Source organism: Bos grunniens, chromosome 29, assembly GCF_055505025.1.
Source record: "Bos grunniens cultivar Pamir isolate PY7600 chromosome 29, Bosgru_T2T1.0, whole genome shotgun sequence".
NCBI lineage: Eukaryota > Metazoa > Chordata > Mammalia > Artiodactyla > Bovidae > Bos > Bos grunniens.
The window spans coordinates 17,548,844-17,576,139 of NC_141193.1; the positions used below are offsets into that span (position 1 = coordinate 17,548,844).

A 27,296-nucleotide genomic window follows, 5' to 3' on the forward strand; every position below is an offset into this window, starting at 1 on the left:
CAGATCTATCCTTTCACCACTGACTCACCGGGGCCCCAGGAGGATACACATGGCACATTCAGATGGGCTAATCAGAGGTGACTGTAATATAGGTGCCATCTGAAAAAGGAAGGGCAGGCTGTAAGGAAATCCCAGTGCATCATACGTGCCCCCTTGAACATCACCGTCACTCCAGACACAGTCCCCACCCCCAGCCCTGAGATAGGAACACTTACTGGAAAATGACCTGGGAAAAAGGAACAATTGGAAAGGCCCTTCGGTGGGCAGCTGTGATGCCAGGGTTGGCCCAGAAGAATCAGAAGAATCACCACCCAGACCTGATGCTCACTCTCCTCCCCACTGCTCGTTATTAGCTGCTGACCAGAGGGTGGGAGTGTGAAGACACGGCCCCTGCAGGTCAGCGCTCAGCAAGTTACCTGGTGACACCTTACTACTATGTTCAACATTGAGATGTTGGTTCATTGCATCATGGGACCCTACTCTTTTTCAGGTTTTATATTTGAGAATTATTTCCTACAAATAAGAAATTGCTGGAACTTCTCTGACAGTCCAGTGGTTGAGAATCTATCTTCCAATGCAGGGGACCAGGTCAAGGACTAGGTTCCCACAAGAATCAGGACAACTGAGCCTGAGAGCTGCATCTAAGACCCAACAAAGCCAAATAAAGACGTAAGTATAAAAAATAAAAATAGCAATTGTCTCATTACCAGCAGTCCAGCTTATAAGACAAGGAGAGAACACAGCAGTTATAGCTCCATCCACCCTTCACACACATTTCCCAGCAGAGTTCGCTACTGGTGTCTCATGGTTGTTTCAGCTTTGATCTTGCAAAGGAAGGGAGGTAAACGAATTTGGGGCCAAATAGCCTGGGAGGTCGGAGAAGGCAATGGCAAGCCACTCCAGTACTCTTGCCTAGAAAATCCCATGGATGGAGGAGCCTGGTAGGCTGCGGTCCATGGGTCTCGAAGAGTCGGACACGACTGAGCGACTTGACTTTCACTTTTCACTTTCACATATTGGAGAAGGAAATGGCAACCCACTCCAGTGTTCTTGCCTGGAGAATCCCAGGGACAGGGAAGCCTGGTGGGCTGACGTCTATGGGGTCACGCAGAGTCAGACACGACTGCGGCAACTTAGCAGCAGCAGCAGCCTGGAAAGTGGATGGAGAGTCTGAGTAGCTTTTTACTGAGTGACTACTGTACACAAGACACACCATTGTAAAAGCAGTCAATGTGACTTGCTTTGTTGTTGTTCTATCGCTCAGCCATGTCCAACTCTTTGCAACCCCATGGACTATAGCACGCCAGGCTTCCCTATCCTTCACTACCTCCCAAAGTTTGTTCAAACTCATGTCCATTGAGTCGATGATGCCATCCGACCATCTCATCCTCTGTCGTCCCCACTGCAGGCAGATTCTACCACCTGAGCCACCAGGGAAGCTGGCCTTACTTTGAGGAGTGCCCAAAGGCTGTCTTTGGTCAAAACTATCTTCTCTTAAGGTTAAATCCCATTCCCTTATACTGGAGAATAAGCTATCTTTCAGAAGATGTGTTATTCTCTGAGATCAGGCATGACCAAGAACCACCACCAAGTAGAGCAGAGACAGTGACCTCCATCTGGGCAGTGGCCAGGGAGAAAGAAGGGTGGCAAGTTTTAGGAGGTCATGGGCTGGGCAGCAAAGTGGGGAAAATACTAGGTGTGGATTGGAGTGGGGATGATGTGGGGACTCTGAGGAACCAGAGGAAGACTGGACACCACGCCACAGTGTTGGGAGAGGAGGGTAAGAGCAGGGACGAGAGTTTACTGAAGCCCCGGTTCAGTGCTTCCAAGGCAGACCTGAGGCCAGGCTCCAGGAAAGACAAAGTAACCATCCCTCCGCACCTGATCACCACACATTCTGTGTCTGCAGGAAACTGAAGGTCCCTCCTGGGTCCTCACCAGGCCTTCTGCCTCCTCCCACTCAACCCTGGGGACGTGGCCAGGATGAGAGCTGACTTTCTCCTGCTAGGACTGTGCTTAATTAAACATTTTAATTAAAACCCACAAGAGTGATAGCACCTGTCAGGGTGTGAAAGGAAAGCTAATACAGGTCCTTTCATCCAGCCCTGTGGGCGGCCCAAGGACTCACTGCCAAGGGAAGCAGGTCTTGAGAAGAGCAGCTTCAGGCATGGCCATGCAGCCTCTAAGCCGTGGATGAGTGGACAGGGAGGGCCCCTCCTTCTCCCCAGGCACACGCGTGTCGACTTGGAAGCACAGGAGCCACAAGATAGCAGGGACAGGACAGTCTGCACTATTCTCTTCTGCATGTCTCTCCTGCTGCAGTTCCTAACCCGAAACTGACTCTGCACAAAGCAGTGGACACAGGCCCTGGATGAAGCATCTGAACCATCGAGACCAGAGATCTAGTCTGCAAAAGCCTGCATTGCTTACAACAGGACCACTCATTCTAACACTTTGATCCAAAAATATCCTTGGCCAGCACAACCTTCTGAGGGATTTATCAAAATCATATTGATGACTTTTTTAATTTAGCCTCAGGTTCTCAGAAATGTTGATACCACCATCCTGTAGTTTAGAAGGAAGGGGTGGGGGGGTGGGCGAGAGGCGGGAGGCAGAACAAATAGGGGAAAACCCCACAGTCACTGCATCACATTCAGACATTCTTCTATCCACACGTCAAACTGAGACCCCGTGGGGTATTGTCGGTTGTAGACACGTATCTGGATCCTCAAGCTTGGTAGTGACTAAAATAAACCAAAGACCAATGCCCTAAAATAAAGCCTGCTTCATACACAGTCTCCAACAAACTAATCCGGCCCTGCATGTAGGGTCCCATCTATCCCCACAGACTCACACAAAGCCAATTTCCCGAGCTTACAGGACTCCCCAGGAACCTCGGCTAACAGCCTGGATTCACTGAGCATCAGAGTTGCCTGCTCTTGGCTGCCTCATCAGCATAGTGATTTGAACAGGCTGTGTCATTTAAAAGTACTTCCTTTACTCCCCCAGGGTCCTCTGTGCCCTCTACCCCTTGCTGGCAGTGACCTCCTGACCTTGGAGATGCTGTGACTCCAAGACACAGGTGTAAATGCAGAACCAGGGCGATGTCAGGTGTCGGTGGTGATCAGGGGCAAGGAGACAGTTGGTACCAGCACGGGGCATCTGCCCAAGCAAACCTCCCTTAATAATCTCAGCAAGACACCAAGAACATACATCTTCTAAGGACAGAAGGAGATGAGAACGTGTGAGCTACTCAGAACCATGCTTCCCCAACTTTAACCTCCATATGAATAACTGGACGTGTAGTTCAAATGCCCACTTTCATTCTCTAGGTTTAGGATGCTATCCAAAGGTTCCACATTTTGAATCACCCTTCAAGGGGCAGAAATTTGGAGAGAAATCCAGATGGAGGTAACAAAAGCCAAAACAGTGTAGCCAGCAATGATGGTCAACCAGGGGCAAGAGGTGAGCCGAGGCAGGCAGGACAACAGCCACTCCGAAGGTCAGGCCCTGGTCCCTTGAACATGTGAGTGTGTAACTTTATGTGGCAAAAGGGACTTGCAGAGGTCAGTTAGCTAAAGGTCCTGAGGGGGCGATTCTCTCTGACTCTTCAGGTAGGTCCAATGCAATTACACAAATCCTTAACATCAGAGAATCATTCCTGGTTGATCACAGGGCTGGCGCAGGAGAAGTACCCGATGGCCCTTAGCTGCTCTGAATGAGTGATGAAGTTGTTTCCTTCCTCAAGTCTCTAGGGAAGAGCACTCCTGTATCTTCACTGTAGCCACTGACACCTACCAGACTCCTACCTGCAGAAATAAATCTGTTTTGTTTTAAGGCACTGAATTTGGGGTAATAACCACCCACCTGATCATTATGCAACTATGAGAAAGCTTCCCTTTAGCTCCGAGATAAAATAAAAACTCATCTCCCACTCCGGGTCTCTTTCCATAACTGATGGAACGTACGCAGAAGCTGGGTAGTCTCTACAAGCCCACTATGAACACAGTGGTCCTCCACCACCCCTTACCATTTTCTCACGATTCAACTTCTCAATGGGGACGAAAGTTTCTCTACACCCACCCTAGCTTACTCGCCCACCCCACCCCTCCAGACTGTCCTGTTCAGACCTCCTCTAACACCTTTCATGTGAGTCAGGCGCCTGACAAACTGTTTAATGCTGTTGTTCTAGCGTCTCTCTCTCTCTACTGTCATCGTCTTCTTGACCTTGAGCTCCTTGAGAACCAGTTGCTTCTTCTTCCCCTCTATCTCCAGTTCCTAAAACAGCTTTTCAGCAATTTTCTTTTTATTGAAGTGTAGTTAATACACAAGGTTGTGTTAATTTCAAGTACACAGCAAAGTGATATATTCATATATATACACATATACGTATTCTTTTTCAGATTCTCTTCCGTTATAGGTTATTACAATATATGGAATATGTTCTCCTGTGCTATTCAGTAGGTCCTTCAGTGTGCATCTACTAATCCCCAAGTCCTAATTTATCCCCCCACTTCCCCCTTGGTAATTATAAGTTTGTTCTCTATGTATGTGAGTGTTTTGCAGATAAATTCATTTGTGTCACATTTTAGACTCCACATATAATGATATCATAAGGCATTTGTCTTTCTCTGTCTGACTTACTTCACTCAGTATGACAATCTCTAGGTCCATGTTGCTGCAAACAGCATTATTTCATTCTTTTCTATTATAGAGCAATATTCCACTGTACATTTATACCACATCTTCTTTACCCATTCCTCTGCTGATGGACACACGTTGCTTCCATGTCCTGGCTATTATAAATAGTGCTGCAGTGAACATTGGGGCGTATGTGTTTTAATTGAATGATCACCCATTCTTCCACATGACTACAGTTTCAAACTGAGTTCTGTCTCCCAAGACACATCAAGGAAAACTCTCAAGCCCACCCTTGGGAATTCACTTCGCATGTGTCCACTACACCAAGAAGCAGGCGACCTGGGGCGGGCTGCCTGAGGCAGGGGGAGGGCGGGACGGCAGGGCAGACACCAAGGAACCACAGACTCCGCCAGCAGTGACTTCACAGCCTGCTTCTCTGCTGCCAGCGGCGGGTGTGGTGCAGGGGGCGTGGAGGAAGGGCACAGAGGAACCACAGCAGGAAGAAATACATCAACCAAAAATGTTGATTAGCTATTCCATTAGAGTGCATATAAAGTATTAAAGGCATATGTGAAGGCACAATCAGTGTCAGGTGGGATGAGTTAAGTTTTGCTGGAGAGGGAGGCTTGTCCCAGGTGTAGTCTCAGCTAGAAAAGTACGTGTGAAGCCCGAGCTGCATGTCAAGCGTGTGTGCAGTTCACATTTGTGTCTGTAGACATACTTGAAAAGGACCCCACCCATCAGGGGTGTATGGGGGAGACAGACTCCCAGACTAGAGCTGTTAGGGACGCTGGCCATGAGACAAGCCTGGCAGGCACCGAAAGAAGCAGAAGTGAGGTGTGTGGGGGGCAAGGAGAAGGCTGGAGGGTGTCAAGAAGAACCCGCACCTCCCACAGGGACAGGGCCTGTCTATGCGGGCCTCCACCTCTCACCAGGTCTGCTGCAGCCTGCGCCCTAAATGCCACCCCTAAACCCCACATTCTTCTTTCTAATATCTATGCTCTTAAAGTTACTTATGTCTGTCATCTCCGTACAATTAAAGCATTGCATGAGGGAGGCTTCATGCATCTCTTGCAAGAGTGTGCTCAGTGATACCAAGCAGGTAGCTTGAAAGCTGTCCAGGCCAGAGTGTTCATGAAAATCAGCTACTACTACAAAACAAGCCTGGTTTTGATTAGTTGCTTCATTGATTGTCTAGACTTAAAAAGTAATGGAGAAAGAGTTAATAACAGAGATCAAACTTAGCAGCCTGTCGAGTCTGTAGCCTTTACATTGAATAAAACAAATGACTGAGGAAATAGTCTTGGAGTGTTCAAAGGCTATTACCTGATTCAGCAAAGACATTGCTTAGGTCATTGGCAACCAAAAGAAGTTCTGACCCACACCTCCACAGTTTCACTTTCGCTGCATCCAATGTAAGTGAAAATAGCAACTGACGTCCACATTGGAACCATCTTTATTCATCATAGGTGGGTTATAGATAAATGAGTTTGGTATTCCACGGGGATACACTGTACTGAATTTACAATACAGAGTGTAATATATCCATTATCTGCAACTAGTGAGACATTCTTTATGTCAATTGTTGTTCAGCCACTCACTTGTGTCCGACTCTTTGAGACCCCATGGACTGCAGCATGCCAGGCTTCCCTGTCCCTCACCATCTCCCAGAGTGCCCACGTTCATGTCCACTGAATTGGTGATGCCACCCAACCATCTCATCCTCTGTCACCCTCTTCTCCTGCCCCCAATCTTTTCCAGCTTCAGGGTCTTTTCCAATGAGCCAGCTCTTTACATCAGGTGGACAAAGTATTCGAGATTTAACTTCAGCATCAGTCCTTCCAATGAATATTCAGGGTTGATTTCCTTCAGGATTGACTGGTTTGCTCCCCTTGCTGTCCAAGAGACTCTCACGAGTCTTCTCTAGCACCAGTTTGAAAGCATGAGTTCTTTGGTGTTCAGCCTTCTTTAGGGTCCAACTCTCACATCCATAGATAACTACTAGAAAAACGATAGCTTTGACTAGACAAACCTTTGTTGGTAAAGTGATGTCTCTGCTTTTTAACATGCTGTCTAGGTTTGTCATAGCTTTTCTTCCAAGGAGCAAGTGTCTTTTAATTTCATGGCTACAGTCACTGTCTACAATGATTTTGGAACCCAAGAACATAAAATCTGTCACTGTTTCCTTTTTTCCCCATCTACTTGCCATTTGATAATAATTGTATGTGGGTGTACACACTTTGGAGGGGGTCAGAAGTCCATTTGTTAAACATTTACAAGCACAACACTGGTCACAGATCTTAGAATACACCTGGAAATCTGTGGCATAAAGTCCTTAGAATTAATTCTCAAGCTGTGGATAAACTCACCTTAGATGGACTACTGTTCCCTTCTGACTTTAGGTGTCCAGGACAGTATGCAGTTGGTTCTTTTAAATTAGCTCTTTGTTTACTACAATCATATGCATTACATCTGTCAAATCTCAGTTTATTCTTTTTTTCCTTTTGTACATTTCCTCTTCTTTATAACTTTTAGTGATTTCTTTCTGACCTCATTGGTGTTAACAAATTCTCCGAATTTATATCCATCTGCAAACGTCGTTAATATGCTATTTACTCCCTCATTAACACTGAAACATTATCATTTATCATTATCTTCAGTAATGATTCTGGGATTAAGGGTATGGGAGCTTTTGAAATGGAGAAGGCAATGGCATCCCACTCCAGTACTCTTGCCTGGAAAATCCCATGGACGAAGGAGCCCGGAAGGCTGCAGTCCATGGGGTCGCAGAGGGTCGGACACGACTGAGCGACTTCACTTTCACTTTTCATTTTCATGCATTGGAGAAGGAAATGACAACCCACTCCTGTGTTCTTGCCTGGGGAATCCCAGGGATGGGGAGCCTGGTGGGCTGCCATCTATGGGGTCGCACAGAGTCAGACTCGACTGAAGTGACTTAGCAGCAGCAGCTTTTGAAAGTCTGGCTTCCAATCAGTAAGTTGAAAGCAGATGAATCTGGGAAGACCATGAATTATCAGGAGCATGCCAAGGGCTTGCCAACTGGGTTTATAAAGTAATTGAAGTCAGCATTCAAGGTGAAGTTCACCACCACCACCACCTCATCCAGTGTTAGTTGATACTAGAAGGAACATAGGGATACTTGACACCAAGATAATACCCGTACATCCCAGTAGCCACAGTAAGTTCTATTTATGTGAGTGTCCCATGAGCCTTCAAGCAAACCAACACAAAGAATCACACTTTCTAGCTTTCTACACACTGTGCTTTTCTCCTCAGCCTCTGCACTCACGATAACAAACTATAGAGTTGGGATCGTTGGTTTAGCTACTTTACGTGGACAGAAAGACAATTTGAGAACTGGGAGCTATAACCTCGCAACCACTGAAAGTAAGGGCCCATTTATTCACCGTTACTTTGTTTCTCTTAGATCTAAATGAACCCTTTATTTATTGAAACCTGCCTTCCTTCTTGTGGAGTAAGAAGTAACTCAGATAAACACCCTGGCAAACAGACCACAGCAATAACAATGGTCCTTAATGCTGTGGATAGAGATCAATTTGGGGTCTTGCAGCTGAGACCCCAGGCGCCATGGAGCAGACACAAGCATCTTCACTGTAACCTGTCTGTGTTCCTGACCCACAGAAACTGAGAGGAACCAGAATTACATTTGGTTTAAGCTGAGATTTTGGGGGGAGTTTGTAATGAGGAATAGATAACAAATACAGCTCCTGCTAACCAAAAATATACCATGTCTGCAGTAGTGTTGATTGTGGTAGAGCTAAGCAGGAGGACTAAATTATCATGACTGAGCAACCACATAAGATGTTCATGTTTAATAATATCGGAAACACACATGAACCCAGAGTCCAGACAAATTAGGACCTTTATAAGGATCCATCCATAACCACTCTGCAGCCCCATCCCTTCTCTCTCACTGTCCAAGAAACCAATCATTTCTTTGCTTTCTTTTCTGTATATGACAATAGATCAGGTACTACAATTTGTAATTTACTTTTTCCAGCTGATATTGGTAAAAATTCATCCATGCTCTCCACCACATTCATTCAACTGTTGTATACAAGCCCGCTGTGTGGATAAACCACAGTGGGGCCCTTCCCCTGACACTGGGTGCCTGTTTCCAGGTGGTGTGTTGTGAACGGTGCTCTAAACCCCTGGACCATTTCCACTATTGTGCACGTGTAAGAGCTTTGCTCAGGTATAGATCTGGGGATAGACTCACCCAGGCAATTTAACAACGTCTTCATGGAAATGTTTTTGATGTTTAAAAAAAAAATAATAGCCTATGGTCAAACATACTCAGCCATATTTTCTACAGTTTCATCTTTTTGTATCAAGCTATTTAATCACTCTGAGGTTTATTTATTTACTTTTTACCATGTGAGGTAGGGATCTAATTTTTATATTTTTCTTACCAAGCATTTTAATTTTAAACGATTGAACTGATTTGCCATGACATATGTCTTAGATCAAATTTCCACACATGCCTGGCTCTATTCCATTGGTCAGCCTGACTATCAGTGTGCCAATGCTGCTGTTTTAATTACTACACTTTTCCAACTAATCTTGATATTATGTAGGACAAGTTACTCATTATGGTTAATCTCTTTCAGTTATATCCTTTATTCAAACATACAGATTTTTAGAAAAACCTTATCAAGATCCATTAAATACCATGCTGACATTTAATTGTGTTGAATTTCTAGGTGAGTTTGTGGAGAATTGACATTTATGTGACTTTACCTTCTTATCCATGGACATGGTGTATTTTCCCAATTATTTAAGTCTTCTTTAATATTTCTAGATAAAATTTATGGCTTTTATCCCTTAGAGAGCTTGCATATCTTTTTATATATTTATTTATAGGTATCTGGTGTTCTCTGATACTATGGTAAATGGATCCTTCTTTTAAATTATGTTTTCTACTTTTTAGCCATTGATGTGCAAAAAGATGACTGGCTTTCTGTATTTTATCTTTATATCCAGCTAACTCAACATTCAAAAAAACTCAGCATTCAAAAAATGAAGATCATGGCATCTGGTCCCAACACTTCATGGCAAATAGATGGGGAAACAATGAAAACAGTGACAGACTTTATTCTGGGGGGGGGGGGGGGGGGGCTCCAAAATCACCACAGATGTTGACTGCAGTCATGTAATTAAAAGATGCTTGCTCCTTGGAAGAAAAGCTATGACAAACCTAGACAGCAAGTTAAAAAGCAGAGACAAAGGTCCATCTAGTCAAAGCTATGGTTTTTCCAATAGTCATGTATGGATGTGAGAGTTGGACCATAAAAAAGGCTGAGCACTGAAGAACTGATGCTTTTGAACTGTTGTGTTGGAGAAGACTCTTGAGAGTCCCTTGGACTGCAAGGAGATACAACCATCCTAAAGGACTGATGTTGAAGCTGAAACTCCAATACTTTGGCCAGCTTATGCAAAGACCAGACTCATTTGAAAAGACCTTGATGCTGGGAAAGATTGAGGGCAGGAGAAGAAGGGGACAACAGAGGATGAGATGGTTGGATGGCATCTCAAACTTGATGGACACGAGTTTGAGCAAGTTCCAAGAGTTGGTGAAGGACAGGGAGCCTGGCATGCTGCAGTCCATGGGGTCGCAAAGAATTGGATATGACTGAGTGACTGAACTGAACTGAACTTTTTAATCCCCTCCCCACATTTACAATAATTGGCCTGATTTACTGGGTTTTTCCACATGAATGATTATATTATCTGAAAGTAGTGACACAATTTCCTCAGTTCTAATTTGTATGCCTCTGACTTATTTATGTTTGTTCCACAGCACTGGTGAGAATTGTCAACTTTGAATATATGTGTTCAAAGTTTCATCTCATGTAAATTTTAAGCCAAACATGCCTAACATTTTTCACCTGCCACGATGCTTGTTCGTTTGTTTTACATATTAGATCTTCTTTGTGATGCTTAATTCTATGCGTCCCCTTGTCCTGGATAAAGCATGCCCTGGTATTTAGTCAAACATTATTCTGGATTTTACTGTGAGGGTGTTTCAGATGAGATTAAAATTTTAATCAGGACTCTAATTAAAGCAGACTGCTCTGCATATGTGGGTGGGCCTCATCCAATCAGATGAAGGCCTAAAAAGAACAAGACAATCAGCATCCCAAGAGCAAGAAAGAATTCTCTAGCACACTACCATAAGATTCACCTGACATCATGCTCCCTGGCTCTCCAGTCTGTCAACCTGCCCTGCAGATTCCAGACTTTTCAGCCCCTGTAGTCTCATGAACAAATTATTTATAATAAATATTTTTCCCTATGTATATTTTATTATACCATTTCTCCAGAGATATTACTAATAAACGCTTTAATCGGGTTTTGGAATTCTTGCTGCTACTGCTAAGTCACTTCAGTCATGTCTGACTCTGTGCGACCCCATAGACGGCAGCCCACCAGGCTCCCCCGTCCCTGGGTTCTCCAGGCAAGAACACTGGAGTGGGTTGCCATTTCCTTCTCCAATGCATGAAAGTGAAAAGTCAAAGTGAAGTCACTCAGTCGTGTCTGACTCTTAGCGACCCCATGGACTGCAGCCTACTAGGCTCCTCCATCCATGGGATTTTCCAGGCAAGAATACTGGAGTGGGATGCCATTGCCTTCTCCATTGGAATTCTTAAATACTCTCAATTTCCTAATTGTGTTTTTCTTAATTAGCAATAAGTATTGAATTATATATTAAATACTTTTTATGTATCTATTGAGATACTCATGCAGCTTTTTGTCTCTTCATCCATTAATGTAAATGACATTTTGAATTTTCTAATAAATAATTATTAAATACCTGGGATAAACCTAATGTGATCATGGGATAGTATGATTCTTTTCAAGTACACTGCAGGACTTAATTTACTAATTTTTTTTAGGAATTTTGTTTCTATCTTAAAGAGAAAATGAATCTATAGTTTTCTCTATAGTTTTAGTAACAGAATGACGCTATATTGTGAAAAAAGTTGGTGAGTGTTTCGTTTATTTTGTGTTTCTTTGAAAAGTTTATGTAAGTTTGAATGATTTCTATCTAGTCTTGGAAGACTTTGTCTACAAAATCATGTAGGCATACTACTTTCCTTGTAGAAAGAGTCTTAGCTTAATTTCTTTACTAGCTACAAGGCTATTAAGTAATCATTGTAGAATGAAATTTAGGATAGTCTATTTTTTCTAAGTTTTAAAAAATTCCAGCATATTATTAAGATTTTCCTATCTTTTAAATCTCCATTTTATGTATAGTTATGTTCTCCTTTTTCACAGTAATATGTATATCTCTCCTGATTAGAGCTTTCTTAAAAGTTTATACATTCTAACAGTATTTTTATTCCAAAGAATAACTTTTGATTGTAGATCTCAATTATAAAAAATATTTTTTATTCCATTTGCTTTTACCTATATATTATCTCTTTTTCTTTAGGTTTATTATATCACTTTTTCTAATTTCTAAGCTAGAAAATCTGCTCATTATTTAAGAATTTACTCCTTTCTATTATAAATACTTAAGACTATAACATTTTATTTTTTATTTTATTATTTTTTTTTTATTAACATTTTAGAAATACCACTTTTGCAGATCCTACAAGTTTCAATATGGAGCATTGTTACTGCCAGCTCTATGTAATATTTTAAAATTTTTATAGTAATTTCTTTCATAATCCATGATGTATTTATCAGCATGTTTTTAACTTCTACATATATCTCTGTTACTAACTTTTATATTAATGGTGTTGTAGCGAATGAATATGGTCTGTATGATACCTGCTGTTGAGATGTTATTGAGATTTTGTTATGATGAAATATGCATGACTATTTTTTATTTCATGTATGCTGCAGAAAAAAATTTTCTTCTCAATTGTTGAGTACAGAACTCCATAAGAGACCATTAACTCAGGCTTCCTGGTTGTATGGCTTTAATTTCTTCAACCTAGATGCTTGTTCTGTCAATGATCAAGACATGTATTATATCTCCCACCATGATGGTAGATTTTCCTTAAAGTTTTATCAGTTTTTTCCTTCATGTATCTTGAAACTCTTCCATTAGATTTATACATTCCTAAAACTGCTACATTGTCTAAGAAAACTGAATCATATATCATTATACACTGTCCCATTCCATCTCTACTACTGTTTATTTCACCTTAAACACAATTTCATCTGATATTAATATAGGTATGCAAACTTAATTTACTTAATATTTCTTATATTTATTTTCCATCTTTTCACTTCTAACTTTCCACATCTTTGTGTTCTGAGTGTATCTTTTCTAAAGAGTCTACATCTGAAATTTTTAATCCAATTAATCGATGTTTGCCTTCAAATATGAAATTTATTTCTATTCATTTATACTCTTGATTTTGTTTCTATCGTAATTTACTATTTTTAACGCTTTCTGTGTATCTTTTATTCTTACTTCTTTCTGAGACCTGTAAAAGTAGACCTGGTGAGTCTAGAACTTTATTTTCCATTTCCTCCAGTTCCCACCATGTTGGTATAAACTGTGCCAGTGCCCTCCAATTAAAATACAATTGAAACCATATTTGAAATTTTATATTTTTAGTGGACACATAAAAGTAAAAGAAATAGATGAATTAATTTTAATGATATGTTTTAACTTAGCCCATATGTTCAACAGAGCATTTAAAACTGAAATTGATATAAATATTTTGCATTCTTTAATAGCAAGTTTTTGAAATCTTGTGTGTACTTTATAGAATTTTAATTCAAAATGTTCACATTTCAAATAGCTAGTGGCTATCATATTAGTACAGCTGTAGACTTTTAATTTATTTTCTATTGTGTCTTTGCTATTTAAGGTTACGATAAAAACCTTAACAAGACATTAATAACCTTCCTTTCATATAGCTACTGTGACAACGCCTGGATTTCTCTTGCCTTTTGAGTAGTTTATAAAGTCTATTTTAAGCTAATTGATTGTGAGTTTCTCATAAAGTTTCTGAAATTTTATAATTGGAATAATAATTTTATCACACTCTCATATTTAAGTGAAAATGTAACTGTATATATGCTTCTAGGTTTTAAACACTTGTCATCTTGCATCAAGGGTTATTTTTGAAAAATCTGTTGCTAATTCGATTCTTATTCTTGATCTGTCAACTTTGGGAACTCCAGCGTCTTTAAATTTTATTGTTTCCAAGAGTGGACTCTTCCATCTTTTCCCCTTTGATGTTCCTTGAACCTGACCCATCTGGAACTTTTTTTTTTAATTTTGAGAAATTTGTTATTTGAAATATTTTCTCATTTCCATTAAAAGTATTTTATTTCTGAGACCTGCTTCTCAGGTATTACTATGTCTGTCCCTAGCCTTCATATTTCTTAGCCATGTATATTCCATTATTGGCCTTTCATTTTTTTATTAATTTATTTACTTTAACTGGAGGCTAATTACTTTACAATATTGTAGTGGTTTTTGCCATACATTGACATGAATCAGCCATGAGTGTACATGTGTCCCCATCCTGAACCCACCTCCCAACTCCCTCCTCATCTCATCCCTCAGGCTGCCTTTCATTTTTGACACTGAAAATTTGCTCAAATATCTTCTAAAGACTTCATTGGTTCCTCAATTTTCTTGCTGCTGCTTATTCATTTATTGTTTCTTTAAAATTTGATATTTTTATATTTAATATTCTTATTTATGTTTCCTTGTTCTTGATTTAAACTGCTAATGTTTTTATCAAACTATTTTTAATTTTTGTAGTTCAGCCATTCTACTATTTATGCCTCTAATGAAATTATAGTCTGGTATTTTATATTTATTTTGAAATAGTAACAGTTTTAAAGTATTTTTTATTATATATATTTTTTTACTTTACAATATTGTATTGGTTTTGCCATACATCAACATGCATCCACCACGGGTGTACACGTGTTCCCCATCCTGAACCCCCCTCCCACCTCCCTCCCGATACCATCCCTCTGGGTCATCCCAGTGCACCAGCCCCAAGCTTCCTGTATCCTGTGTTGAACCTGGACTGGCGATTCGTTTCTTATTTTTTAAGCTCATTTCCCTCTGAGGGATGACCATACTACCAGGCAAATCTTCCTTGGGATGGTCATACTCTAGCCTTCGGCCTTGAAGGGAAGAGGAGGCAGATACTGGGAACCAGGAAAACAGTCTGTGACTCAGAAGAGTACAGGCCATCTCCCATGTTGGGACCACATCTCTAGCCCCAGGGAGCAGCAGCATTTAGGGTAGATCCTCCTCAGATTATGACTCATATCCTTGGGAATGGGTTGGGGTTAATGTGTATACTGTACTTAGTCGATCAGTCATGTCCAACTCTTTGCAACCCCACGGACTGTAGCCCACCAAGCTCCTCTGTCCATGAGATTCTCCAGGCAAGAATACTGGAGTGGGTAGCCATTCCCTTCCCCAGGGGATCTTCCTGAGGCAGGGATCAAACCTGGGTCTTCTGCACGGTAGGCAGATTCTCTACCGTGGGGGCCGCCAGGGAATCGCAGGGGCTAGTGCAGCACCCTACAAGTACAAGGTTTTGAGTCCTCACAGATTTTAACCAAGAACCCCATGCCAGGTACCACATTAACTGTGACTATGTTGTGGGAGTCACTGTCAAGCACAGACATGGGGTAAAAGGAGTAAGCAGAATTTCAGATTATTTGCCTGTGTCATCTTTCCAACACCATACTGGTGGCATCTTCTCTCTGACCAAAGCCAGTGTGCACCTACACAATGGTTCAAACCTGGGCTCCCGCCATCCGTCACTGCTCAGGCACTGACTAGGGAGAGGACGCCTCTGCCACGTAATTCCATGTCTTGTTAGGAACCACCAACTTTCCTGTATTATGTCAAGGTAACCTCAAATATTTACCAACACTCTCCAAACCTTCTTATATTTTGAACTGTATAATATTATAAGGCATTATTATTATTATTATTATTAATATTTACATTTTTATTGCAAAATAAATATGCATTTTTACATATTTTTGTACTATATCTTTCTGAATCATAAAGTATTCTCAAGCCCATCTATTTCTATTCATGATTATACACACACCCCAATGTTTATAGCAGCACTGTTTACAATTGCCAGGATACGGAAGCAACCTAAGTGTTCTTCAATAGAAGAATGAATAAAGATGGTGTGACACACACACACACACACACACACACACACAAAGGAATACTACATACTACTCAGGCATAAAAAGAATAAAATTTTTGCCATTTGCAGCAACACAGATGGACTTGGAGGGCATTATGCTAAAAAGTGAAACAAGTCAGAGAAAAAAAATACTGTATGACATTACTTATATGTGGAATCTTAAAAACACAACAAAGTTCAATTCAGTGACTCAGTTCAGTTCAGTCACTCAGTTGTGTCCGACTGTTTGCGACCCCATGAATTGCAGCACACCAGGCCTCCCTGTCCATCACCAACTCCCAGAGTTTACTCAAACTCATGTCCATCGAGTCGGTGATGCCATCCAGCCATCTCATCCTCTGTCGTCCCCTTCTCCTCCTGCCCCCAATCCTTCCCAGCATCAGGGTCTTTTCCAGTGAGTCAACTCTTCGCATGAGGTGGCCAAAGTATTAGAGTTTCAGCTTCAGCATCATTCCTTCCAAAGAAATCCCAGGGCTGATCTCCTTCAGAATGGAGTGGTTGGATCTCCTTGCAGTCCAAGGGACTCACAAGAGTCTTCTCCAACACCACAGTTCAAAAGCGTCAATTCTTTGGCACTTAGCTTTCTTCACAGTCCAACTCTCACATCTGTACATGACCACTGGAAAAACCATAGCCTTGACTAGACGGACCTTTGTTGGCAAAGTAATGTCTCTGCTTTTCAATATGCTATCTAGGTTGGTCATAACTTTCCTTCCAAGGAGTAAGCGTCTTTTAATTTCATGGCTGCAATCACCATCTGCAGTGATTCTGGAGCCCCCAAAAATAAAGTCTGACACTGTTTTCACTGTTTCCCCATCTATTTCCCATGAAGTGATGGGACCAGATGCCATGATCTTCGTTTTCTGAATGTCGAGCTTTAAGCAAACTTTTTCACTCTCCTCTTTCACTCTCATCAAGAGGCTTTTTAGTTCCTCTTCACTTTCTGCCATAAGGGTGGTATCATCTGCATATAAGGTTGTTGATATTTCTCCCGGCAATCTTGATTCCAGCTTGTGCTTCTTCCAGCCCAGCGTTTCTCATGATGTACTCTGCATATAAGTTAAATAGGCAGGGTGACAATATACAGCCTTGACGTACTCCTTTTCCTATTTGGAACCAGTCTGTTGTTCCATGTCCAGTTCTAACTGTTGCTTCCTGACCTGCATATAGGTTTCTCAAGAGGCAGGTCAGGTGGTCTGGTATGCCCATCTCTTTCAAAATTTTCCACAGTTTATTGTGATCCACACAGTCAAAGGCTTTGGCAGTCAATAAAGCAGAAATAGATGTTTTTCTGGAACTCTCTTGTTTTTTCCATGATCCAGCAGATGTTGGCAATTTGATCTCTGGTTCCTCTGGCTTTTCTAAAACCAGCTTGAACATCTGGAAGTTCACGGTTCACATATTGCTGAAGCCTGGCTTGGAGAATTTTGAGCATTACTTTACTAGCGTGTGAGATGAGTGCAATCATGCAGTAGTTTGAGCATTCTTTGGCATTACCTTTCTTTGGAATTGGAATGAAAACTGACCTTTTCCAGTCCTGTGACCACTGCTGAGTTTTCCAAATTTGCTGGCATATTGAGGGCAGCACTTTCACAGCATCATCTTTCAGGATTTGAAATAGCTCAACTGGGATTCGGAGTAGGCAATGGCAACCCACTCCAGTACTCTTGCCTGGAAAATCCCATGGATGGAGGAGCCTGGTAGGCTGCAGTCCATGGGGTCTCTAGGAGTCAGATACGACTGAGCGACTTCACTTTGACTTTTCACTTTCATGCATTGGAGAAGGAAATGGCAACCCACTCCAGTGGTCTTGCCTGGAGAATCCCAGGGACGGGGGAGCCTGGTGGGCTGCCGTCTATGGGGTCGCACAGAGTCGGATACAACTGAAGCGACTTAGCGGCAGCAGCAGCAACTGGGATTCCGTCACCTCCACTAGCTTGGTTCATAGTGATGCTTTCTAAGGCCCATTTGACTTCACATTCTAGGATGTCTGGCTCTAGGTGAGTGATCACACCATCATGATCATCTTGGTCATGAAGATCTTTTTTTGTATAGTTCTTCTGTGTATTCTTGCCACCTCTTCTTAATATCTTCTGCTTCTGTTAGGTCCATACCATTTCTGTCCTTTATTGAGCCCATCTTTGCATGAAATGTCCCTTGGTATCTCTAATTTTCTTGCAGAGATCTCTAGTCTTTCCCATTCTGTTGTTTTCCTCTTTTTCTTTGCATTGATCGCTGAGGAAGGTTTTCTTATCTCTCCTTGCTATTCTTTGGAGCTCTGCATTCAGATGCTTATATCTTTCCTTTTTTCCTTTGCTTTTCACTTGTCTTCTTTTAAAAGCTATTTGTAAGGTCTCCTCAGATAGCCATTTTTCTTTTCTGCATTTCTTTTCCATAGGGATGGTCTTGTACATCTGTACAATGTACAATGTCTCCTGTACAATGTCACGAACCTCATTCCATAGTTCATCAGGCACTCTATCAGATCTAGTCCCTTAAATCTGTTTCTCACTTCCACTGTATAGGCATAAGGGATTCGATTTAGGTTATACCTGAATGGTCTAGTGGTTTTCCCTACTTTCTTCAATTTCAGTCTGAATTTGACAATAAGGAGTTCATGATCTGAGCCACAGTCAGCTCCCGGTCTTGTTTTTGCTGACTGTAGAGAGCTTCTCCATCTTTGGCTGCAAAGAATATAATCAATCTGATTTTGGTGTTGACCATCTGGTGATGTCCATGTGTAGAGTCTTCTCTTGTGTTGTTGGAAGAGGGTGTTTGGCCTTGGAATATGGAATAAAGCAGGGCAAAGGCTAATAGAGTTTTGCCAAGAGAATGCACTGGTCAGAGCAACAAACAAAGGAACATAACCAAAAAGAAGCAGACTCAGATATAGAGAAGCAATGTGGTTACCACTGGGGAGAGGGAAGTGGGGAGGGACAACATACGGGTAGGGAAGTAAGAGGTACAAAGTATTATGTATAAAATAAGCCACAAGAAGACACTGCACAACATAGGGGATAGAGCCAATATTTTACAATTATAAATGGAATATAACCTGTAAAAATTGTGAATCACTATATTGTACCCCTGTAACATACATTACTGCACAGCAACTATACTTCAGTAAGAGAAAGAAATCTGAGTCCTTAAAAGGGAAGAACGTGGGAATAGCCGGTGGCAGAGCAAGGACTAGGACGAAGTGCACAGCCTGCATGCTATTTGAGATAATGTGTGTAGAACACCTCCCTTTGACTTCCTTCTCCATCGCTCAACCCAAAGCTACTCCACTCTTCTCTCATGTCCTTCAGATTTCAAGTAGCATCCTCTAGTGTGTGCCCTGAATCAGCTGTGGACTTATGTTTGCCTTTCGTAATGCGATAAACATTCATCTTCTCTCAGCAGTTGTCTTTCTGTTCTGAAAAAGAAAATTATCTTTTGCTATAGTACCCACTCATCCCCCTGATCATTTTAATTGCCTCGTTTTGGAGTCTCTTACTATTTCTCTCCTTCATTTCAGCAGTTAGAATTTTAGGTAGGGAAAATGCAGTTCTGATGGACTTCCAGCCAACAGTCAGCATCTGTTGGCCATTTGGGCTCCAGCTGCATAGAAATGATGGTGGAGAGTAACTCTGAGCATCTCTTCCCACATGGCAGCTGACCCAGAGAATGCAACTCACAACGCATCTGTAGGCGGGTCACTGAAGTTCTCTGGGCCCCAGTTAAATAAGGAGGGTCATAGGTGTCCCCATTGTGGAGAAAGAGTTACTAATGAGAGGTCCTCAAGGAATGTCAAGCCAGACCTGAGAAGGATGGTCGAGGATGATGAACCCACACCTGCTGAGTGGGATTTTCAGTGTTATCTGGGCTGAAAAGCACCAGGGGAAATTCATTGTTTCTGATGACAAGAGTCATTTCCTGAATCACAGGATGCTAATCCATATTGACACAGGTTGCACTCCATGTTCAGAACCAGTTTGAACACCCAACCAGCTCTCCCTTTCTCCAAGTCCTTCACTTTGATTTGACTGCCACAGTACCTTCATTACTGGCATTGCAACAAAGACGATCAGAGCCTATCCTCTTTGGAAGGCATGTGGACCACTCTTCAATCATTTTATCATCATCATTAGTATTAGTATTTTCAATCAAGAAAAATTTCCATTTTAAATATCTGTAGGAAAGAGTACACACAGTAAAATGAAATTAATCTGTCATCTCACAACTCTGAGATAACCATTTGCAAAATGTTGGTATATTTCCCTTCAGCTATATACATTCTACTTTCAGATGTTTGATATCATGGTTTAATTTACTTCAGAGAGAATTTTCTCATGCTATTAAATAATACTAAAAAGCACGATGTATCCTAGTAATACAGTGTTCCTCTGGCTAGATCATAATTCGTATTCTGTTTGCTAAAAATCTCTTTGCTTATTTTATTGTATACAATCTAAAAGTGCTGTGATAACCATCTTTGCCCACATCTTCATCCATGTCTTTGCTGATTTTGAATGACTGCTTCCCTAAAAGTTAAACTACTAACTCAGCGATTATTTTGAGGTCTTTGATAGACATCAGCAAATGGATGATAACTTTCATTAACCTTTTCCAACCATCACATACATCTGCTGTGACTGCAGCAATGTATCGATACTGGAGATACGAGAATCAAACATAAAGAATCACCCCGTAACACCCTCAGTGAATTGGACAGTCTACAGACGCACAGCTTAGAACTGAGAAAACATTACCACACCATTCGATGCTCTAAATGAACAGAACTTTACCACTCCTGAAAATTCTTGACCCAAGAAATAAAGTTGCAAAACTTTGTTTTAGGTATATTTTGAAAATTAATTGCTCTAAATAGTGGACCACTTTACCTACATGTACTAAGATAAATTGTCCCTTTTTAGACAAATAGATTGTTCACCTATGATCAAACTGTTTATTCTTTGAGACTTGCTTCCAAATCCTCACCTCTGAGTCCACCAACACGATTATAATACTGACAGCCTAATATACACTGTATCACAACTATTATAATATAGAACCCTAGTATACACTGCATTATATACACTGTATCACCCTAGTATACACTGTACCACCACCTTGGCCCAGTCCCAGTGGGGCCTCTCAGAGAAGCACCTGCCTTAGCCCAGACATACCCCTGGCAACCAACATGAACCGCCCTTTTCTCTCTTTTCTAGAAACACTGCTGAAAAGGTAGCAGTAGACTTCCCTGGTGGTCCAGTGGTTAAGATTCCAAGCTTCCACTGCATGGGGCAAGGGTTTGATCCCTGGCCCCCCGGTCAGGGAAGTTCCACACGCTACACAGTGTGGCCAAAATAAACAAAGAAATAAAAATTAGATTAAAAGGAAGTAGCCTTCTGAACTGTGGAACCCACAAGCCATTCCAGAGGTCACCATAGGAGTGGCAGAACTGCTGAGCATCCCCAGGATGCAGGCAGGTGTGCAGGGCCTTCGTGCTGTCTCACGTCATCCTCACAACACCCTGTGGACCAAGCACTGTGGCTCTTGTTGCCAAATACTACATACTGAGAACTGGCCTCATGAACTCTACCACAGGATTTAACAGCATCACCCACAACTTCTGTCCTGACAGCCTGTCCCTGCTTGATCCCTGGGGACTGCTTCTCCCACCCCAGCACCCCCCGCACATTATCACCTGGAGGGGGTCTGGCTCACATCTCGAGACAGTATGTCACACGCTGAGTCATCTTTCTCCTTTATGCTTTTTATTATGAAAATGTTTTCTTCATCCATACATGTGGAGAGCAGAGAGAAGCTGATATTAATATACCTATCTCCTTGACTTGAAACTAAAAGACGCTTGTTCCTTGGAAGGAAAGTTATGACCAACCTAGATAGCATATTCAAAAGCAGAGACATTCCTTTGCCAACAAAGGTCCGTCTAGTCAAGGCTATGGTTTTTCCAGTGGTCATGTATGGATATGAGAGTTGGACTGTGAAGAAAGCTGAGAGCCGAAGAACTGATGCTTTTGAACTGTGGTGTTGGAGAAGACTCTTGAGAGTCCCTTGCACTGCAAGGAGATCCAACCAGTCCATTCTAAAGGAGATCAGTCCTGGATGTTCTTTGGAAGGAATGATGCTAAAGCTGAAACTCCAGTACTTTGGCCACCTCATGCAAAGAGTTGACTCATTGGAAATACTCTGATGCTGGGAGGGATTGGTGGCAGAAGGAGAAGGGGACGACAGAGGATGAAATGGCTGGATGGTATCACCAACTCAATGCACATGAGTTTGGGTGAACTCAGGGAGTTGGTGATGGACAGGGAGGCCTGGCGTGCTGCAATTCATGGGGTCGCAAAGAGTCGGACACGACTGAGCAAGTGAACTGAACTGAACTCCTTGACTTAACCATTTTAAGATAGTTTCCTTTTTGATTCATCTGTTTTTCATAACGCTTCATTTTGCTTCTTCCCTATGTGTTTCTCTAAAAAACAAAATAACTCTTTTCCTACATAACCATAATTACTGCCTCTCAAAGGCTGTTCTTGCTCCAGCAATCTGCCAAATATTCTTACTAATTTGTGCTAGAAGTTCAGTGTGGATCTGACCTCCTCCCATGCTTGTCTCCCTCCCACCCAGTTCTCAGTTCACAGACTTACATGTACATACAGAGTTATTTTTTTTTCCATATTACAGACCCTGCTGTATAATAGGTCTCCGTTCACTCACTTCTCACCCCAGTTCCAGCACCATCATGTCCGTCTCCAAGCTGAGCAATCTGTTACACTCCAACTGGATGGAAGTTCTTAAAATACGGTGCTGACCAGACAGACCACAGTTCTGTAGAGCATCGCAGTTTCAAGTTTTTGTTATGTTTTGTTCATGGGCCCAGCAACTTCTGATGAGGTCTTTATCAGCTGTTTACAAAAATACTTATTAAGATACTGGTGGGAAAGGATGTTGTTGCTGTTCAGTTGCTAAATCGTGTCTGACTCTGTGACCCTATGGACCACAGCACACCAGGCTTCACTGTCCCTCATCATCTCCCAGAGTTTGTTCAAACTCACATCCATTGAGTTGGTGATGCCATCCAACCATCTCATCCTCTGCTGCCCCCCTTCTCCTCCTTCCCTCAATCTTTCCCAGCACCAGGGTCTTTTCCAATGACTTGGCTCTTTGCATTAATGGCCAAAGTATGAAAATACAACAAATCCCTAAAACAGACAGACATTTCCTCCTGGAATCTGGGCACAAACCTCCACACGTAGTAAGGCGAAGTAGCACGCGTGAAAAAACAGAGAGGGTGCTGATGGACACAGCGGAAATGGAAAGACCACACGACAGCGTGAGGAACACGGGAGGCAGCCGGGCTGTCCCCAGCACAATGCGTTCACACAGCCCTGTTATCCGGAAAGAAACAACGGGAGGCGGGAAGGAGGCCAAGATGACTTTCCTGCAGATTCAGGTGCCCCTGGTCCATCACTTTGTAAATCGTGGAAAGGAGACAGCCCCAGAGTTGGTAAATGCTGGAGCCTAGTCTCTGCATTTCCATAAAAAAATGCAGAAAGCACAGCTAGAAATATTATCACTCAAAGGAGAATTCAACTTCATATAGGCCAAATAGTACAGTGAAAATAAGTACATTTCTAAATAAATATGTATTTTAATGAATGTTATGCAAATTAAAAAAATATAAAGTGAAACAGATAAATTATTGGCAATATGAATTAAAATAGCAGAAGTACTATCTATCACAGGAGACTGTAACATTGTAAGACATAAAATAGACTCCCAAAATAAAAAGACATAGAGAATATCTTTTTATATCTTTTTTTTAATTTAAAGCACTGAATTAATAAAATTTTCTTCATTACAAGTAGCAACGCACCTTACTTTCAAATGATCATAGACCATTATGAAACATCATCTACTGGATCAAAAAAAAAAGGTACCAATAAATTCCCAGTAACATAAATTGCATGGATCATGTTCTACAATCACACTCCAAGAAGAGAAAATAACAAAAATTTAAATAACGAAAATGTAATCCGTGGGAAATTAAAAATTACTCTTAAATGAATAAGAAATCAAAGACAAATTAAAATAGAAACTAGTTTGGGGGGGGGACAAAAAACTAAATTCAACCCTTACCAAAATGATGGGGCACAGATCTTAAATGCTTTACTACTAGAAAAATTAACATTTAGATGAGCCTCTTGAAAGACTATGAAAAAAATAAAGAAAATAACAATAAGTAGAACTAGAAAGGAGAACAGGTCACGACAACAGATTTTTTAACAACAGACTCTACTTTTTTTTTTAAGTATAAGAAAATACCATGTATAATTCCATAGCTATAATTTGAAAATTCAGTTCAAATAAACTATTTGCTAGAAAAGCAAAAAGCTATCAAGATTCCCTTTAAAAGCAGTAGAACACTGGAATTCACCAATAACTATGGGATAAAAAATCTGTAAGTTTTCAAAATCATTTCTGAGATCAAGCAGTGTTTAATAAAAAATTCTGTGAAATTTCTGAGTAGATACTCACCACAAAAATATCTATGTATGTACACACACACACTGCTGTCTCTCCTAAGTGTGGAGCAAGATAAATTGCCTCCCAAGTTATTTCATAAAAACTCTGTAATACGGACTCCAACAAATGACAAAAGACAGCACTGAAATGAAAACTACAGGCTGGAGACGCTTATGAATACAGATGCAAAATCCTCTTTAAATATCAATAATATGAATTCAATAGTGTGTTTTTAAAGCCACTTGGGACAACTGTTTCTGTGGTTTAATATTGAGAAACCTGTTGATCAAATCATTAGATAATATTAACTCCATTGATGCAAACCAAAAGGACAAGAAAAACTTCTCAACTCTTTCCATTTTTCCAAAGGAGCTTTGTGTAAAACAGGTAAAGATACTTCCTCAGCATAATAAGACAGATCCATCTTGAACCAACAGCCAGCACAGACTTAGAAGGGGGTAACAAGAAGACTCCAGTTATTACTGTAATTCTTCAACACCCTTTTGCAGTCTAGCCAAGCCATTACAGCATGAGATGAAATATGAGGAAGAGAGGAGACGGGATTATCACCGTATCTACTTAGAAAACCCAAGAGAACAAAACGAAAATCTACTGGAACTAATGAGACAATTGAACAATAATTGGATCTGAATTAGGTAAAAATATTTTAGGATCTGAAAATAATCTTTTGAAAATACCTAACAGAAACAATTTCAACAACAGGAACACAGTGGAGGAAAAAAAAATTAAAATTTATAGAAATAACTATGAAATATGTTGAGAACTATGAAAGTATAGAATTACAAAACTTTGATGACAGAGAGAAAATCGGCCTGAATAAATAGAAAATCATACAATATTCCTGGAAATCAAGAGTGAAGATATCCTTTCCAAATGAATGTCCGTACATTGTGAAATCCCAATAAAAAAACCAACTTGATTTTTTTTTTTCTTTTAGAACATGACAAAGTACTTTCAAAGTTAAGCTGGAATAAAAACTAAGAAAAACCAAGAGAATTTTATAGAAGGATAATAATAAAGAAGACTTTCCTCACCAGATGTGAACAATGTTTGACAAAATCTGAATGATTAAGTCAGATTCTACTGCTTCCATAAATGACAGAAAGATCAGCAAAAAGGGATGAAATGTGCTTAGACTTAGACTCTAATACATTTAACAGTGTGTTAGATGACAAGGGTGACATGATGGGTGTAGAAGGGGGACAACGAGGTGGAAGAAGACTGGAATTTCAAACAGGACGATGAGGAAGGGTCATGGGGAAGGTAAACTAAGCAAAGATTTGAAGGAGAGGGAGTGAGGGGTGACCCACCCGCATATCTCAGAGAGCCTTTTGGGGAGAATAGCAGCTCCAGAGAAAGGCAGGGGAGTTGCCTAAACGGGGCCCAAGAGGCAGTGGAGACCATATAGGTCTTTTAAGCCATTATTTTAGCTTTTACTCTAAGTCAGATGGCAAGCCGTTGAGGCACAGAGCAGAGGCATGGTGTGACCGATCAGTGTCGAGTGATTGCTTTGTTAAAAAGAGACTGTAGCGAAACATCGTGAAACAGAGAAGAGTAGTTTTCAGGGTCTAGTTTTTAATCTTGTATTTGTTTTTTTAATGCCTTGGTTATCAAGAGCTTATCTTATTTAAGATTACAGACAGGCTTATTATCTTTTTCTGCTCTCCCTACAACAATTACTAATGTATTTTATTGATTGTAGGCTCTATACTATGTTTTCTTTTTGTGAGCAAAAATATTGGTATACTGGACAAGGGGAAAAAGACACAAGAATGAAAACGGGACATTCAGTTGAAGGCTAGGGCAATAACCCACCCAAGAAACGGAGAACAAGAAACAGTGAAGATGGTGAGCATGGTGCTGCAGAAGGAAGAGTTAACAGGATTTCCTGGAATGGAAGTCAGGTGTGAGCAGGAGACAGGGGTCAGCAGGGGCTCTGAAGTACCTGGCCTGAAACAGGGTGACCTCAGCAGCGCTGGGATAACCCCACAGAGAGCAGCTCTGGGAGAGAAGTTCTGGAACTCATACCTGGGAAGGCACGTGGAGAAACCTGGTGTACATACAGGAGAGTCCAGGGGAGAGCATCCAGGCTCCAGGTGTGACTCTGGGAGTCAGAACACAGGGATTTTGTTCAAAGCTATGTGTCTGGATCACACCATGATGGGAGTGGGCAGAGAGGAGTCCTTGCACTGAGACTGAGTGAAATCAACACTGAAACTCAGGATCGGGAGGAGGACCATGCAGAGAGACAGTGAAGGTACTGCATGTGAGGTAGGAGGTTGTGGGGAGGACTATGCAGGATGATGGGCCAGGCTGTCTGAGACCAAACATGGACCAACGAACCTGATGATGTAGAGTTGCTGGTGATGCTGACAAGAGGCATCTGAGTGGAAAGATGGGATAGAAAGGCAGCAAGCAGGTTTGCTTCTAAGGAGAGTTCTTTGCAAAGAGGAACAGAGAAACTGGGAAGAAACTGCAGCCCCTGGCAGGTTGAGACATTTGGAAAACAGAACTAAATAGATCTTCACATTAGTACGTACTGCAAAGAATATTCCAGATGACTTAGAGAATTCAATGTAAAATAAAATGTGAACGCATTTATAAAACAATATAGGTGAGTATCTAACATTGAAGTGATAACTGACAATGTAAGAACAAAAACGAAGAAGATACAATACACAATTTGATTGTTAAAAAAAAAGCCAGAAAACCAAAATTAAAAAGTCAAACCTTTTGAAGAATACATGATGCAAATACATCATACAAAATTTCTGCTCATGTATACACCAGGGAGATACATAGACCAATGCCTTTGGAGAAAAAAACATGAAAACACCGAGAAAACTCAGCAAAGATCACAGGAAAGAACACAACAGACTTATAGTACACGTGGAA

At 41.2% G+C, this 27,296-nt stretch overlaps 1 protein-coding gene across 2 annotated transcripts in view; it reads right to left on the bottom strand.

Annotated features, from left to right (window-relative positions):
- OPCML (opioid binding protein/cell adhesion molecule like) overlaps positions 1-27,296 on the bottom strand; it is a 1,054,475-nt gene that overhangs the window by 946,473 nt on the left and 80,706 nt on the right. The gene's annotated exons all lie outside the window — the stretch shown is intronic.